This window comes from Sphaerodactylus townsendi, linkage group LG10 (assembly GCF_021028975.2).
Source record: "Sphaerodactylus townsendi isolate TG3544 linkage group LG10, MPM_Stown_v2.3, whole genome shotgun sequence".
NCBI classification, from domain to species: Eukaryota; Metazoa; Chordata; class Lepidosauria; order Squamata; family Sphaerodactylidae; genus Sphaerodactylus; species Sphaerodactylus townsendi.
The window spans coordinates 12,302,334-12,317,524 of NC_059434.1; the positions used below are offsets into that span (position 1 = coordinate 12,302,334).

At 42.8% G+C, this 15,191-nt stretch overlaps 1 protein-coding gene across 2 annotated transcripts in view; it reads right to left on the minus strand.

The window, feature by feature from the left end:
* Positions 1-4,498, minus strand: part of KLHL5 (kelch like family member 5) — a 69,100-nt gene extending 64,602 nt beyond the window's left edge. The window contains exon 1 of one of the 2 annotated variants that reach the window (XM_048509587.1): positions 4,475-4,498. The gene's annotated coding sequence lies outside the window, so the exon portion shown is untranslated. Of the gene's footprint in view, positions 1-4,315; positions 4,433-4,474 lie in introns of those variants that run through there. The other variant, XM_048509586.1, reaches the window with a different exon arrangement.
* Between the last annotated feature and the right edge of the window lie 10,693 nt (positions 4,499-15,191).

A 15,191-nucleotide genomic window follows, 5' to 3' on the forward strand; every position in this document is an offset into this window, starting at 1 on the left:
ATTTTTCTCTCAAGAAAAATTAGTACATTTAAAAATCCAGTATGATTCTACATATTTAAGAATCCTGTATGACAGTCACTATACATCAAACATCCCCATAATTGTAAGATACTTTTAGAATTTTAAAAAATTCTAGAAGTCACCACCACAAAAGGGCTGCCATGCATTTTTCTCTGCCTCTAAAGTACTGGGAGGTTTGTCAGCCTATAAGAGACAGCTGCTTCCAAATGGGCACTCATTGGACATGCAAAGGCAATGCCAGTTGGACTGTTTTGAAGTGCCTCCTGCATTAAAGTGGATTGAGGAAAAACTGATTCTTTGTTTGGGGAAGAGACAGTTTGGTTAAAGTTTCCAAAGGGCAGGATTCACTTCTTGTATGGCCAAAGAGAGAGGTCTTAAAGTCCAAAGATACAAGAAACACTGTGTTGGTGGACAGGTCAAGGGTGAATGGCTGCATGTGCCTGCCCAGGATCTGTGCACTGCTTTGCTAGTCACCCAGATATTTGGTTCTCCCTATATATTTCTACTCCATTTTATATTTCCTTCCAAATTTATCCCAGAAAAGCACAAAATGATCTTTGAGAAATGCACTGATTAGTGCTATACTGGAGGCCACTGTTATGTTTAATTACACCTTCCTTTGCAGTTCAATATGTTTTCATTCCTAACACCCTCTCTTATTCATGACTCTGCTCCAGCCAACTGATCCCCGAATGGTTTTATTTAAAGGTTCACCTATGGCATTTGGCCCTAATTAAACTGTTTTAGAGCTGATTCTGCTGTTTCTTTTTAGCAAGTACCACATATTAAGAAAAGGTAAATTGCTGCTAGCAGAAACTACTACCATGTAAGCATGCTTAAAATTAAGCAGTTACAATGTACCAGAAATGAAGCCAGCCACATTCGTGCATATAACATATTAACTAGAATGCAACTGATCAACAGTACATGGCACATACAAGGTGAGTCAAAACACCTTCCAGACTCTAGTCACTATTTACGTATATTAATACACCAGAAGAAAAAACTAGCAAGCTATCACTTGAGTTTACATTCACATCATGCACATCATGTACTCATGTACATTTACATCATGTACTCAAAATGTACTCAAAATTATAAGGCGGTTGTTTACCCAATGCATACAAAACCAGTAGAACAGTAAAGAGTGGAAAGCAAGAGATTCAATCCAGATTTTAAGGGAAATTATCTAACTTGTAAAGATGTATTAGTTACTCTTGTACACTGCAATCCATGGGGGTGAGGGACAAAAGGGCTGAGGAAGCAGTGTGACCCTGCTGCTGGTGTAAATGCCACCTGAGCCAGTGTAAGAGGCATTTACACCAGCATCAGGGAGCATCATGGGAGCATCACTCAGGGTACTGATGCAGCCATTGCAGGGGTGCAGCTCCAGCACAGGGGCTCCCACTGGTGCAAAAGGGTGCATTCCTGCAGACAGCATTAGTTGGTTTCCTGAGCCCTTTCAACTTGGGAATGCCCCCATTTGCTGGTTAGAACTTAAGCCAGCAAAACTGGTGATGCAACCTACTGAAATGCACATAGCACTATCACACAGATAGGGAGAGCGTCACTGTGAAGTTGATGGCCACAGTGTGGCAAGCCTCTTAAAGAAGCGGCACAGCTACCACCCACTGCCCTGGATTGCACAGTAAACCACTTTGCCATATGCATCCAATCGGTTAATGGGCAAGATTTTTCTACATTTGGGGCATACTTTTGAGTAAGGCAAGGATTTTAATTGGCAACTGATTGAGTACAAAATCAAAGGGTGTTCACTATTCCAGTTCTATTAACACAGATTACAAGGCTGTGATATTGCATGTGGGGCATCAAACTTGAAGTTTCAAGAGTAAAAGCATACAAGTATAACATACTTTTCCTTTAAAGATGCCAGACTTGAAAGAAAAACCATAACTGCATCTTGCCTGGGCTTGTCCAGTGGATAACAATATTCTGAGACAAAATTATGGGCTTTCCCTTACTTTGATATTAATATAATTATGCAATTATATCAGTGTTATGAAACAGCTATGAAAGCTTAACAAAATTGCATTTCATACAGGAGTGCTGCAACTACTGTTAATCTAAAGATCTACCAAGATTTTTGTTTTCAGAAGTATTCAGGATTCTCAGAAGAGTTGTATGGTCTCAAGCTACTGGTGTTTAAATGCTGAGAAAAATGTACTACCTAGAGGGAAGAAATCTGGCACCGGCACAAAAAATGAGTCAGTCTCTCCCTCTCTCTTAGAGAGAATTATGGAAGGAAAGGCCCTGAATTTAAGAGCAGCATATCAAAACTGTAACCAGGAGAGTTTCTGTGTGTGCATGCTGTCTCAGAAGTAGAATTCCATCCTTAATGGACACAATAAATCACATTTGAAGGAACATCTCCTTCCATATGTGCCTGTGTAGCAACTACTGCCATCGGGCAGCTATCTGTTGGCTATCCCACCACTTAGGCTGGACTGTCTGGCATCGATCAGACCTCCAGTCTTTTGGCTCTGTGGAATGTGCTCCCTGAAGAGTGAGCTTCTCTCCTTGGAGATCTTCAGGAGGTGCTACAAGTCCTGTCCATTTGCCACAGCTTTTGGTAGTGTCTAAATGGCAGGCATCTTTAAATTGGGGGTGGGGAGAGACTTGGAGTTTGTTAGTTCCTTTTTGGTTTTAACTTAATTTTTAAAAACTATTATCATAAGCTTCCGTGATCCACAAGAAAACTCAGGATATAAATGTTTTAATAAATAAAATTAAAATGCATACAAATTTGATGCAGGTGGATATTCCACTCTTCTCTTAGTGCCATCAATAACCCAACCTATTGCCTGGAAACAGCAGCCCATCATAGCAGCTGTTATACCCACACACACACACACGTTCCTCACCATTCAAGCTCCCACACACATTGAATCGATCATAGTTGACAGAATAATGTAGAGCAGCAGGGGAAGGAAGCCCATCTAATCTCTTTGCACAGGTCATGAACCACAGTCTGTGGTAATTAATTTTTAATTACTTTAGTGCTGCCTCACATTAGCCTCGGCAGATCAGATGAATCACTTGCCTGAATAAGAGCTAGCTTGGGTTACAACGTTTACTGATGAACGGGGAACACATTTAGACCGTTAGCAGGGCTTGAATATGAAAAATAAGATCTCAGCAAGTTGAACAGATCTGCATTGACTTCTAAATCATAGCCACAACCTTCCTCGCAAACAAAACCCAAACAGTTCGAAAGCTTAAAACTCTTGGTAGGTGTGTGCCAAATTCTTCACTAATAACTTCAAAGCTGTAATTTTACGGGGAGAGGGGGATTTGGAACACAAAAAAGCATGCAGTAGTCTGGGACTGGACAACTGTCCTTCACCTCTTCCTCCTCCAGGTATGCAGGTTTGGCTGGGGCTGTGCAGGATTTGAAGGGAGGTTTCCTACGATGCTAACAGATGTACCACCTCTTAAAGCTAAATTAATTGCCCTGGATCTCCCCTTAGAACTGGAGTCATGAAAGTGTCCTGCAACACTTCAAAGATGGGCACAATTTCATCCCCGCATCTTTAGATGAGTCACTCAGGGCATTTGAAGTACTAGTGAGCTCCAATCCATCTAATTTTAGGCAAGAAAGAGGTTTCTGTTAGTCTTTAAGATGCCAAAAGGCTGGGTTAGAGAATCATTTAGCAAATGGGCAGAAATTAAACAAACACACATAACATCCATCCCACATCAAGGACTAAAGGATTGGGGTGGGAGGGAGCAAAGGTGGTATTATTATTATTAAACCTTGTTATGATTTTTATTGTAACCCACCCTGAGACTGTAGCAGAGGGTGGGGGAATATATCTAAATAAATACATAAATACCCATTCCTCATGCATTTAAATCTTTATCCCTTTACCCTCTCTGGAACACGGAGCAATGGTGAAAAAAAAAGAGTTTACGGCATCTCACAAGCAAACTGAATTTTATTTCAGCATAAATCATGGGTGGCAAGCTAATAGTCATTATAAGTCCCAGTTGCCAAGTCTCTACCAGGAGCGGACGAAAGGGCACTCTGCGCATGGTCAGGAGCTCATTGTCAGTTCATGGGGAAAGTCCTGGGGCTCACCGTCCCCAAATGCGGAGGACAAACACCGTTCTCCTGGGCTCAAGCTGAATGAGGAGACGCCACCGCCTTCTCTTCTGCTTCAGACAGGAGTCATCAGAAAGACGCCAGCCAGCCAGTCACCCTCGCCGGGCGCCTGAGCTAAGGAGGCAGGCAGGCAGAACAGCTACTGCCCCCCACCCCGACCCCATTTCTCACCTCACCGGCGGCCCCGGGGGAGAGAAGAAGGCTCCTGAGCGGCCGCGGAAGATGGAAGGGCGGCCGCGAGAGAGAGCCCCTCCCCGCCCCCCGACTGCTGCGGAAGCGCCACAACAACACCCCCCCTTCCCCTCGCGAAACCGAGCCACGCCCCCTCACCGAGCCACGCCTCCCGGGGCAGGGCGAAACCGCCTCAGCGCCACGCTGCCCAAGCTGGGAAGAAAGAACTTTGTCCGCCGACCCCGCCCTCCCCACCTCGACCGACCAATCACCACTTCGCTGTGTTTTTTTTTCCTCCTCCCCGCTTCACAGCTGGCACGAAGGTGACATAGAATTCCTCCCAGCCTGACCAACGGTCTAGGACGGCTGTTGTTGACGTCGTCAACCGCCCTCGGGCGCGCGCGCGCGCTGGGTCGCGAGAATTGGGGAGAAACCGACGGGGCCGTTTACTTCCGCGAGCTCTAAGGAAGAGACTTCGAATGGAATGTGGGGGGCGGTGAGGGGTGTGGCTTTGCAAATGAAGAGGCGGGGCTTTTGGGTTAGGAGTACAGCCAAGCGTGCTAATTTGTTTGCTCTTTGGGGTAGGGTTCCTACTTTTTGTATGGGATCGCCAGAAATGTGAATCGGACAAAAAGAAAAACTATTTAAAAGTGGTCTGTTTATCTAAGTTTCAGAAGGCAGCCAATAGCACCCTAGGGCAGGGGCGAAGCTACCGGGGCGGGGGGCGCGATGCACCGGGCGCACACCTGCAGGGGGCGCCAAAATCGAAAATATACTTTAAAACTTTTTGCTGTGTTTTTACTTTGTCGTCCGGCAGGGGGCGCAGTTTTTAGGCTAGCGCTAGCGGCACCAAAATTTCAGGCAACCCTCAGACAACACTCCTGATGATACCAGCCAGGTTTGGTGAAGTTTGGTTCAGGGGGTCCAACGTTACAGACCCCCAAAGGGGGTGCCCCATCCCCCATAGTTTACAATGGGAGCTAATAGTAGATGGGACTACCCTTTTAAAGGTCCATAACTTTGGACCCCCTGAACCAAACTTCACCAAACCTGGCTGGTATCATCAGGAGAGTCTCCTGAAAGTAGCCTGAAATTTTGGTACTGCTAACTTAAACTTTGCTCCAATTTTCCCCAGATTCTCCCTTTAAATCACCCCCCTCCTTCTGCATGGGTTTAAAGGGAGAATCTGGGCTCCCTAGATTAAAAAAACATTGAAAGTATTGTCAAAGGCTTTCACAGATGGATTCAACTGGTTGTTGTGGGCTTTCCAGGCTGTGTGGCTGTGGTCTGGTAGATCTTGTCCCTAATGTTTCACCTGCATCTGTGGCTGGCATCTTCAGAGGTGTATCACAGAGAGAAGTCTGTTATAAGAAAAGTCTGGACACATGTATAACAGACTACATTCTAATGCAGAAGCATACAATTTTCTCCACCATTGAACCTTAACTGATCATACTAACATCTTTATGTGAGACAGAGTCTACATGATATATCCTCACACATCCTGCCTCTCCCCAAATTTCACCCTCTCCAGGCACTGTCTGCAAATATCCAAGAATTTCCAAAGCTAGAGTTTGAACCACAAATTCAGTTTTGGATGTCATGAGTGTCAAGTATACCTTTGGAGTCTTTCAGTTTGATTAATTAATGGAAGAAATCTCTATAATAGAGAGAATTTGTGGTGCAAACTCTAGCTTTGGAAATTGACTTAAATCTTTGGAAATTACCTTAATCCTAAAAAGTATAATGGTGCTGGTGCGGGATTATTATCAGTCTCCTTTATTCCCCCTTCTGTTCTAACAAAAGATAGCCTAAATTAAAAACAGAAAGAGGCTGCATTGGTTGATGTCGAAATGCACCAAAAATATACAAAACAGTATTAAACCTTTTCAGTCCTCCACAACTCTTCATCAGGCTGGAAACAAAAGGGGTGGTTGTTCAGAAAATATATTTACAATCATGGGCCCCTTCCGCACACGCAGAAAAATGTGTTTTCAAACCACTTTCAGAACTGTTTGCAAGTGGATTTTGCTATTCCGCACAGCTTCAAAGAGCATTGAAAGCAGTTTGAAAGTGCATTATTCTGCACGTGCGGAAGGAGCCATGGTTTTTGAATTTTCAGTTTCTTTTCCTCATCTTTCTAATATGCAAATCTGATTCCAGCTGTCCACACACTATGCCCACTGAAGTTAGATAAGCATCATACAGATATCTTTTAGTACACAGGACATGGCTTGAAACATAAGTTTCCCCCACATCTTTTAAAAAAGAGCATGGTGAGGAATTCAGCAGAACTCCAAATGCTTGCATAGCTTTGTATAATTTGGTGCTAATGAAAGGTATTATGTGGTTTTGTTTTTCAATCATATGATACTTATGTGATACGTAAAAGGCTTGACTAGATTAAAAGCTATGATAAATCCAAGGAACAATGCCTATTGTTGAGCCAGGTTGCTAGGGTATCTGTGATAACGCCTTCCTTGTGTCATCACCTCCTGCTGGTTCACTGGTCAAATGGCCAGAGAAAAGTGGGACAAAGCAAGACAGTTTGGGTCATCTTGGTTGGTAGCTTTGACAGCTGGAGATAAAAACATATTTGAATAGAAAGGATAAAGGCAAACAAGCATAGAAAGGAAGGAAGACATTGATGGAAAGGAAAAAAACACCACAGGGCTCTCTGGAGCAATCTCTCACTTGCTGCCACCTGGAAAAGAGAAAAGCATGACTCATTTATGCTCAAAAGAGATGGTGTCCAAGTGCCCCTCACATCAGAAAATGGGCAACCATCCAGAGTCTGCAGTTACCTCAGATGTGCTGATAAGAATCTCACCTGGAGGACACAGTGATATCATAAAAGATCGTAACTGAGAAAGGTTAGTTAAGGAATTCCAGATGCTTGGGAGATATATCTACAGTTATTGACACTCAGGTTATGAAAGGTGTGATCAGAACTAAGAGAACCTTAGTGAAGGCAAGAAAGCCATAAAAGGGTGAAAGACTCAAAAACTGGAAATCTCACCCAAACAAAGAAAAAAAAATGGGACCCAGTCTCCAGTAAAAGAAATGCAGGTTGAAGATAAGACAAGTGAAATTGAATTTTTGAAGCACATTGCTAAAACCAGTAATGCACAAATCTATTTAAATATATCAGAAACAGAAAGTAGCAGGGGGTGGCATTGGGCCTTTGGGTTACAAAAAAAAAATGAAAGGAAGGTCAGGAAGATTGCAGAAAGGCTGACTGAATTCTTTTAATCTGCCCCTGGCTGATTCTGCATGGGCCAAAAACAGCAGTGTGAAAACAGCTTGAAAATGGTGTAAAAGGGTTTAAAACGATGTAAAAGGGTTTATACTGTTTTCACACCGTTTTCACACCACTGTTTTTGGCCCATGCGGAATCAGCCCCTGTTGTGGCAAACGAGGGACCAACTACTCATCCCTGAATTACTGTTTTTAGAGGTGTCGGAAACAGTGGATGGTAAAGTCCTAATACTCTTTAACAAATAGAAAATTAAGAAATCACTGGGTCTGGAAGTCATGTATGAAGGCAGACAGACTTAGAATGCAGGTCCGGTGAGGGAGAGGCGTCCACCTTCTCTCTGAGTGCCTTTTCCCATCACCTTTTATTACTGGAAGACTTATCAAGGAGTAAAAGAAATGGGAACAGCCCAGGAGGGAGTTACAAGGCAAAAGGTTGTTTTCACACGTGTGGTCAGTAAAACATATACCTGCCACAGGAGCCAAGAAGGTCTGGCGGTCCAGCAGTTTAGAACCCTGAATTACATTTTAGCCATGGGAGGAGAAGGTTGGAGACATGTAGACGACCCTTGAGCTCTGTCGAGCTAAGAAGAGATTTGACCAGGAGTGTGCTCACTGGATAGGGCTCTTCTCGGCGTCCATGTTTCCCTACAGTCTATACAAGATTTCTTAAGGAACTCAAATGTAAAATGGTTGATTGTGAAAGAGATTATTTTAAAGTGGTCTATTCATGTGTGTTTCCTCCGTGATCACTATAAAAACAAAACAGCATTGCGTGGCATCTGTGCGAATTAACTGCACCAAAGAAACCCAGTGCTCCATGCTCCATGCAGCTGTTGTGGTAAATAAACAGAGATTCGAAGCTCATATTTTTATACCTTCCTTTTAAACCTTTTAAACCCCATGTGCCATCTGAAGAAGTAAGCTCTGGCAAGTGTATCAAATACTGAAATATCGTCTCTATATAAACCTTATTGAACATTGTGTCCTATTTTTGTTTTAGACTAGCATTGAATTGTCATAATTTTTGACAAACCATTAGCAATATGATGCTTTGAAGTTAAATGGAAAAAATAATAACCCCATGTTATCAAACACGTTAGTAAATACAGGAAATGCGGCTGCTTTTGCCTCACACTCAAAGGAAAATGCTACATTTCTGTATGGTTCCAATTTCAATAACACTGCTTCACTTTCACAGTGTATGTTCAATATCTAATTGGCTTTGGAAAAAGAAACTTTGGAGTTAATTAAGGGCGATGTAGACTGTCAAACTTAACTGTTCATTATTTGAAGTAAATGAAAAGTATTTCCAAAAGTAAAATATTTAAAAGAGACCCTTATGGGGATGGGAATTTGTTATAAAAATCGAATTAATAATAATGTATATAATATGTATGTAATAATAATAATATGTATGTGTAATAATAATAATAATAATGTAATATGTATGTAAAGACAAAGAGTGAATACCATTACAAAATACACCGCAAAGCAGAAGAGAAAACCTTGGCAAAAGGAGGCTCTCCATGGACAGTTCCTAGAAAAAAAAATTGAGGACAAAAGATTGACAAAGGGAAAAAGAAACCTGGTTGTGGCTCACAAATGGAACTTTGAAAAGGAGACTGAGGAAGCAGATTCTTGCAGCCCAAGAACAAACATTTGGTGGTATGCCATCAAAGCCAGAATTGAAAGAGTCAACTACAGATCCCCAAGGTGCAGACTCTGCTGCAAGGAAGCGAGCCGAGAATAATGGATGCATGCCAAGCTGCTGCAAGAGGATCCGCCTGGGCGGGACTACAAGCAGAGGGCATAATACCGTTGCTCAAGATGATTCACTGGAACTTATTACCCACAGCTACCATCTACCTGTGACAAAGAACTGGTGGAATCACAAACCTGAAGAGGAGTCACTGAAAGTGAACACGTGCAAAACTACTCTGGGACTTCCGAGATTCAGACCCCAGCAAAGTTTTTTGGAACCCACAATGCTCCCTGACCTCCACTGATTGTGGAAAAAAAGAAAGTGTGGATAGTTGATGTTGCAATTCCTGGTGACCAGCAAGGATTGATGAGAAGCAACTGGAAAAAACTTACCGCGATCTGAGGATTTAAGGTTAGAACTACAAAGACTCTGGCACAAACCAGTACAGGTGGTCCCACAGTGGTGATCATTTTACTAGGTGCAGTGCCCTAAAGATCTTGAAGCGGCACTTAAAAACAATTGAAGCTGACAAAATCACCCGCTTATGTCAGCTGCGAATAGGCCACCCTATTTCGGCTCTACTGCGCGTATTATTCGTCGATACATCCACACAGTCCCTAGATGCTTAGGAAGTGTCCAGCGTGTGATGTAATACAAAATCCAACATATTGATCTTGTTTGCTGTGTATAACTGTTTTGTAATAATAATAATAATAATAATAATAATAATAATAATAATAATAATAATAATAATAATAATAATAATAATAATAATAATAATTTCAGTGTGGTTTTCAGGCCTCCATTCCCGCTCTGCCCGTCCCCACCCCTCAATCTAGCAGGAAAGATTATCACAAATTGTATAAAAATGATGGCAATTTATTCCGTTTTTTCACAACATGTATAATAAGATAGTATATACTAAAGGGCATGGACTTAGGATGCCAGCCTCCAAGTGGGACCTAGGGATCCCCTGGAATTACACCACATCTCCAGACTATAGAGATCAGTCTACTGTGCATTTATCCCATACCCTAAGACCATCCAGATATTTGGTTCCTGACTCAGAGGTTGTTTGTCCCAGCTTAGGAGCTATTGAAAGTTAGCTTTCTCCTGCTTCCTCCAGGATTGTGGTGCCTCTATGCACCTTCTGGGGTTTCCTTATTGTTCCTCTGTTTTTGAAACCTGTTTTGCAATGATGTTTTCAGAAAGATCACAACAACACCCAGATGACAGGCAAATGCATGGGAAAGTCTGGATCTTCCTGGTCATGTTCACAGTAGCTCAATTTTCCATGCTGCAGTCCCCTGCTGTGGCCATTTCCCCCACCACTGGAGGGTTTTTTACAGCCAGCGATTGAATATCATTATATTGTTATAATGTTTTAATAATGTGCCTATCAGATTCTCTAAATTCCAGCTTTCATTTTTTGAAGTCTTTCGCCCTTTTCATTGTGAATGTGTGCCCTTCTCCTTATGTCACACACACACACACACACAGAGACAGGACACAGTAGTCAAGTCTGGGTCCAAGGTCAGCACAGAACGTTCTCACTCACAGACATCAAATACAAAGGGGTGATACAGCAGATACACATCGGAAGGTACAAGCCAAGATCAGGGCAGAGCAGACAACACTCACACAAACACAGCACAGTCAGTGACAAGCAGACCAGAGGTGGGATCCAGCAGGTTCTCACAGGTTCCCGAGAGTAGGTTACTAATTATTTGTGTGTGCCGAGAGGGGGTTACCCCTGAGTGAGTGATTTTTGCCCGCGTGATTTTTTTTGCCTTGATTGCAGCCTCCTCTCAGCGAGTAGCCTTGGGGAGCAACTTGAAGCAGTCTAGCAGGAGGTGCACCGGCGTGCGTGGCAGCCTGCGCCTGCATGCATTCATTTCCCGCCCAAGGACTGGCGCCGCGGCTGCGTCCTTCCCACAGCTCCGCCCAGGAATGCCCCACCCCCGGAATGCCCGGCCACGCCCCCATCGTGCCCCACCCAGCCCCATTGGCGCTACGCCACAGTTTGAATCCCACCACCATGGGAACCTGTCACTAAAATTTTTGGATCCCACCACTGAAGCAGACACATTGCTTCACTCAGCCTCCCATTTTCCAGCTTCTTCCAACAGGACGCAGTTAAGCAGATGACCTGTACCTAGCTGTCACATTCACTCTGCTTCTGCAAGCACTTCTCTTCGCTATTGATGGTGCAGGGCTGCCAAGTGCACGCTACACTTCTTGTCCTGATTTGAGTCCTAGTAGTACCTTAAAAAACAACAAAGTTTTCTGGTTATGAGCTTTTGAACATCAAAGCGCTCTAGTTACAGATAGAGCATCTGAGAAAAGGAGCTTTGACTCAAATCTTGCTGGTTTCTAAGGTGTTATTGGACTCAAATCTAGGTTTTCAAGATACGTATAATATTCCAGGCTGAGAGTTGTGGCAGTATGTTTGCTTTAGGAATTGTATTTTGGAGAATATGAGCACACATTTTCATATTGTAATCTCATTGATTGATATGGTGGTGAATTCCCATGTTTATCTGGACAGTGAGCATTTTCTGCTTGATTCAGATGATGTGTATTGGGAAATGTGATTCTTTATTATTTTAAAATTGTATTTTCTTTGTAAGAAGGTATCTCTGGATTGTTGCCTTTGGTAATACTGTCTGGTAGTCATTTGTTACTTAAAGAGGACAAATATAGTATAAACTATATCATACTGTTCTTTCAAAAAGCAATGACAACATTTTTAAAGTCAGTTTTTCAGTATCCCCCAGGCTTTTATTTTGTGCTTTTGTTCTGAACGAAACTTCTGAAAACGTTTATTTAAATCCTTTCCAGTGTAAACTATTCTTAAGGTATTTTCGGTGCCAATTATAAATTCAAAAATTACACGCAATTATGTTTTGCTTGGCTAATATTGAGACTAGAGTTTTTAGTGTTTATTAAGTACAGTTAAATAAATGTTCATGTTACTAATATTTTAGTATCACAGCCTTTTCTGAGATGTTGAAGGAGCTGTAAGATAACTTGTAATTGAGTAAACCCCAGTTCCTCAACATATAGCTTGAAGGAATAGACCAGGGGTAGGGAACCTGCAGCTCTCCAGATGTTCAGGAACTACAATTCCCATCAGCCTCTGTCAGCATGGCCAATTGGCCATGCTGGTGAAATGATAAGAACAGACTACAAAGAACATCTGAAGCTGGAACTAGACTGAGGGGTAGGAACCTGCAGCTCTCAGATGTTGGAACTACAGATTCCCATCAGCCTCTGTCAGCATGGCCAATTGGCCATGCTGGTAAGCTGATAGGAGTAGTTCTTTATCTGAAGCAAATTCCAGAATCGACGAGGATCAATCACTGTACTATCAGAAGCTGAAAAGATCAACAGAATAGCGGGATTCAGATTCAGTAGATAAGCTCTCTGAGCTGCAGTATACCAAAGCAAGTCATTTGCTGAGACCCGTGCCCTATTAAAGCATCCAGATCTACCTTGGAACATGATTTGGCTATTAGCTGACTCAATTCATTGCTGTTCCCTGTTTACTCACCTCCTCTCCAACTATACACTATAAATCCCACTTTTTTTTACACAAGCCAGAAATAAGTGGAGTCTTTCAACACAGTCTTAAAAAAAAACCCCAATGCCTAAATGTAGACTTGGTGTTACGCACTGGAGCGGGTGGGGAGTGGGAACTTCAGCCCCAATCCCAGGGCTGGATTTACCTATAGGCAGAGGTGGGATCCAACCAGTTCTCACCACTTCTCTAGAAGCGGTTACTAATTTTTTCTGAGTGCCAACAAGGGGTTACTAAAGCAACCTCCCTGCCCAATAGGGACTGGAGGTGCGTGTGTGCGGCGGCGCCACTGTTTGAATCCCACCACCATCGGAACCTGTTATTAAAATTTTTGGATCCCACCACTACCTATAGGCTTGGAAAACCAAAGCCTAGGGCCTCAAAATCTAGGGGGCTTCCATCCAAGGTGTATAATATTTTGACACTGTCATATGCCTTTCTTACACAAGCTGTCATAATGAACCGAAGTCTCTAAACAACCCTTCAGTAATTTTTCCTTCTGTAATCATCCTTGGCTTTACTCCATTTTATTTAAAACACTGTTCCATCTTCCTTTAGTCATAACGGTGGGGGACTGGGAGGGGCTCACAAGTGGAATAGGTTAGGCGGGGGCGTACTGGCCTAGGGACATGGGGACACTGGGTGCACGCCTTTTGGTCACGTTGGAGGTGCCTGATGCCCCCCCACAGGACGAAACAATGTGCGCCTGCCCGCAGTGGTGCCCCACCCTCCTCCTGGCTTCCCTGCAGGCTAGCTTCTACCCTTTCTAATAAACAACCTCCCGGGCCTGTTTCAGGCTGAGAAAATTGCTAGGGGTGACTTTTGAACCAGGAACCTTCCAAACCTTTGATCATTCTGTATACAACTATTTTCCATCACACTACTCCAACTCCACTACTGGGTTTGCCTGCTATTACGTGTGACCACTTGACACTGACTACAGCTTGGTGTGTTCAGTCCTTGAAAAAGCAAGCACTGAAAGTGAAGAAAACAGTGTTCTTGAGGACTTTTCTAAAGCCCTCTTCCATTCATAACTCTCCAGACATTTGTCAAGTCTTCAAATGTAACCAAATTCTATGAATCCAGTAGGTGAATATGAGAACAATATGGGTCTCATTTACAAGGCACTAAGAACACAAAGAACAAAAACAAAAATGGGGGGGAGTTAAAAGAGTTAAGGTAGAAACAAAGTTCTATTTTGCCTAGAAAATACATGCCTAAAGAATGACAATTTTAATTACTCTCAAACTTTCTTTTCATTGTAGGTTGCCCCCTATCATTCATTGACTCCTTCTAAGCAATCTCTCAGGTTCCTAAAATGCATCAGCTCCCCATATTATTGGTCCCTTAAGAGCCCTCTCCAACTGTTTACTAGCTTCCCTCCCACCTCGTAAAATCTTGCTAATTTCCATACACTTCTTAAAGATGTTGTCTGCAGTATAAGAAATACATTCACATACATATTTCTCTAGTAATGAGGACCGCAAGCTCTGAGTTGGGAAACTTGAGATTTTGAGGAGGGAGTTTGGGAAGGGGAGGACCTCAGCACAGTATATAATGCCATACAACCCATCCTCCAGAGCAGCCATTTTCTCCTGGGATCTCTGTTGCCTGGAGATCAATCGTAATAGATCTCCAGGTACCGCCTGGAAGTTTGCAAACTTTCTAGAGTTTGAGAGGAAATAGAGCACAGGTGTCAAACTCACGGCCCTCCAGATGTTATGGACTACAGTTCCCATCATCCCCTGCCAGCATGATGCTGGCAGGGGATGATGGGAACTGTAGTCCATAACATCTGGAGGGCTGCGAGTTTGACACCTATGAAATAGAGAAAGGACCAGAGGGTAGGAAGCAAACCATAGCACTTTCCTATTTATAATGTCCACTCTACAAAGACTGCTGGTTTTGTGGGCCATTGTAGTCCCCATGATGGAATCACAAAAGGAAACAACAGGCTAGAGAGAAGAGTTCATTTTCTCCCAGGGTTGAAAACCCAAGGAATTGTGGTTTGGTTTTGTTCACCTGAGGGAACATTCAAACTGATCCCATATCACTTAAATATCACTATCCTAAACAGTATTGCAAATCTGTGGAGGGCTTATCAATTACTACTAGCTGTAATAGCTCAGTAAAACTTTCGTGTTCAGAAACAGACAGTTGTGAAGGACAACTTCTAGAGAACAATGAGGAAGGAACACTCAGGGCTGTTGACATCATTTAAAGAAGAAAGGGAGACTGGTAAGCTTCTACCATTCCTTAATGGAGTAGAAAAGCAAAAAAAGATTTTCTTGGAATCTTTAATCACTCACTTTAACCCTTTGTTTAACTGAAAAACA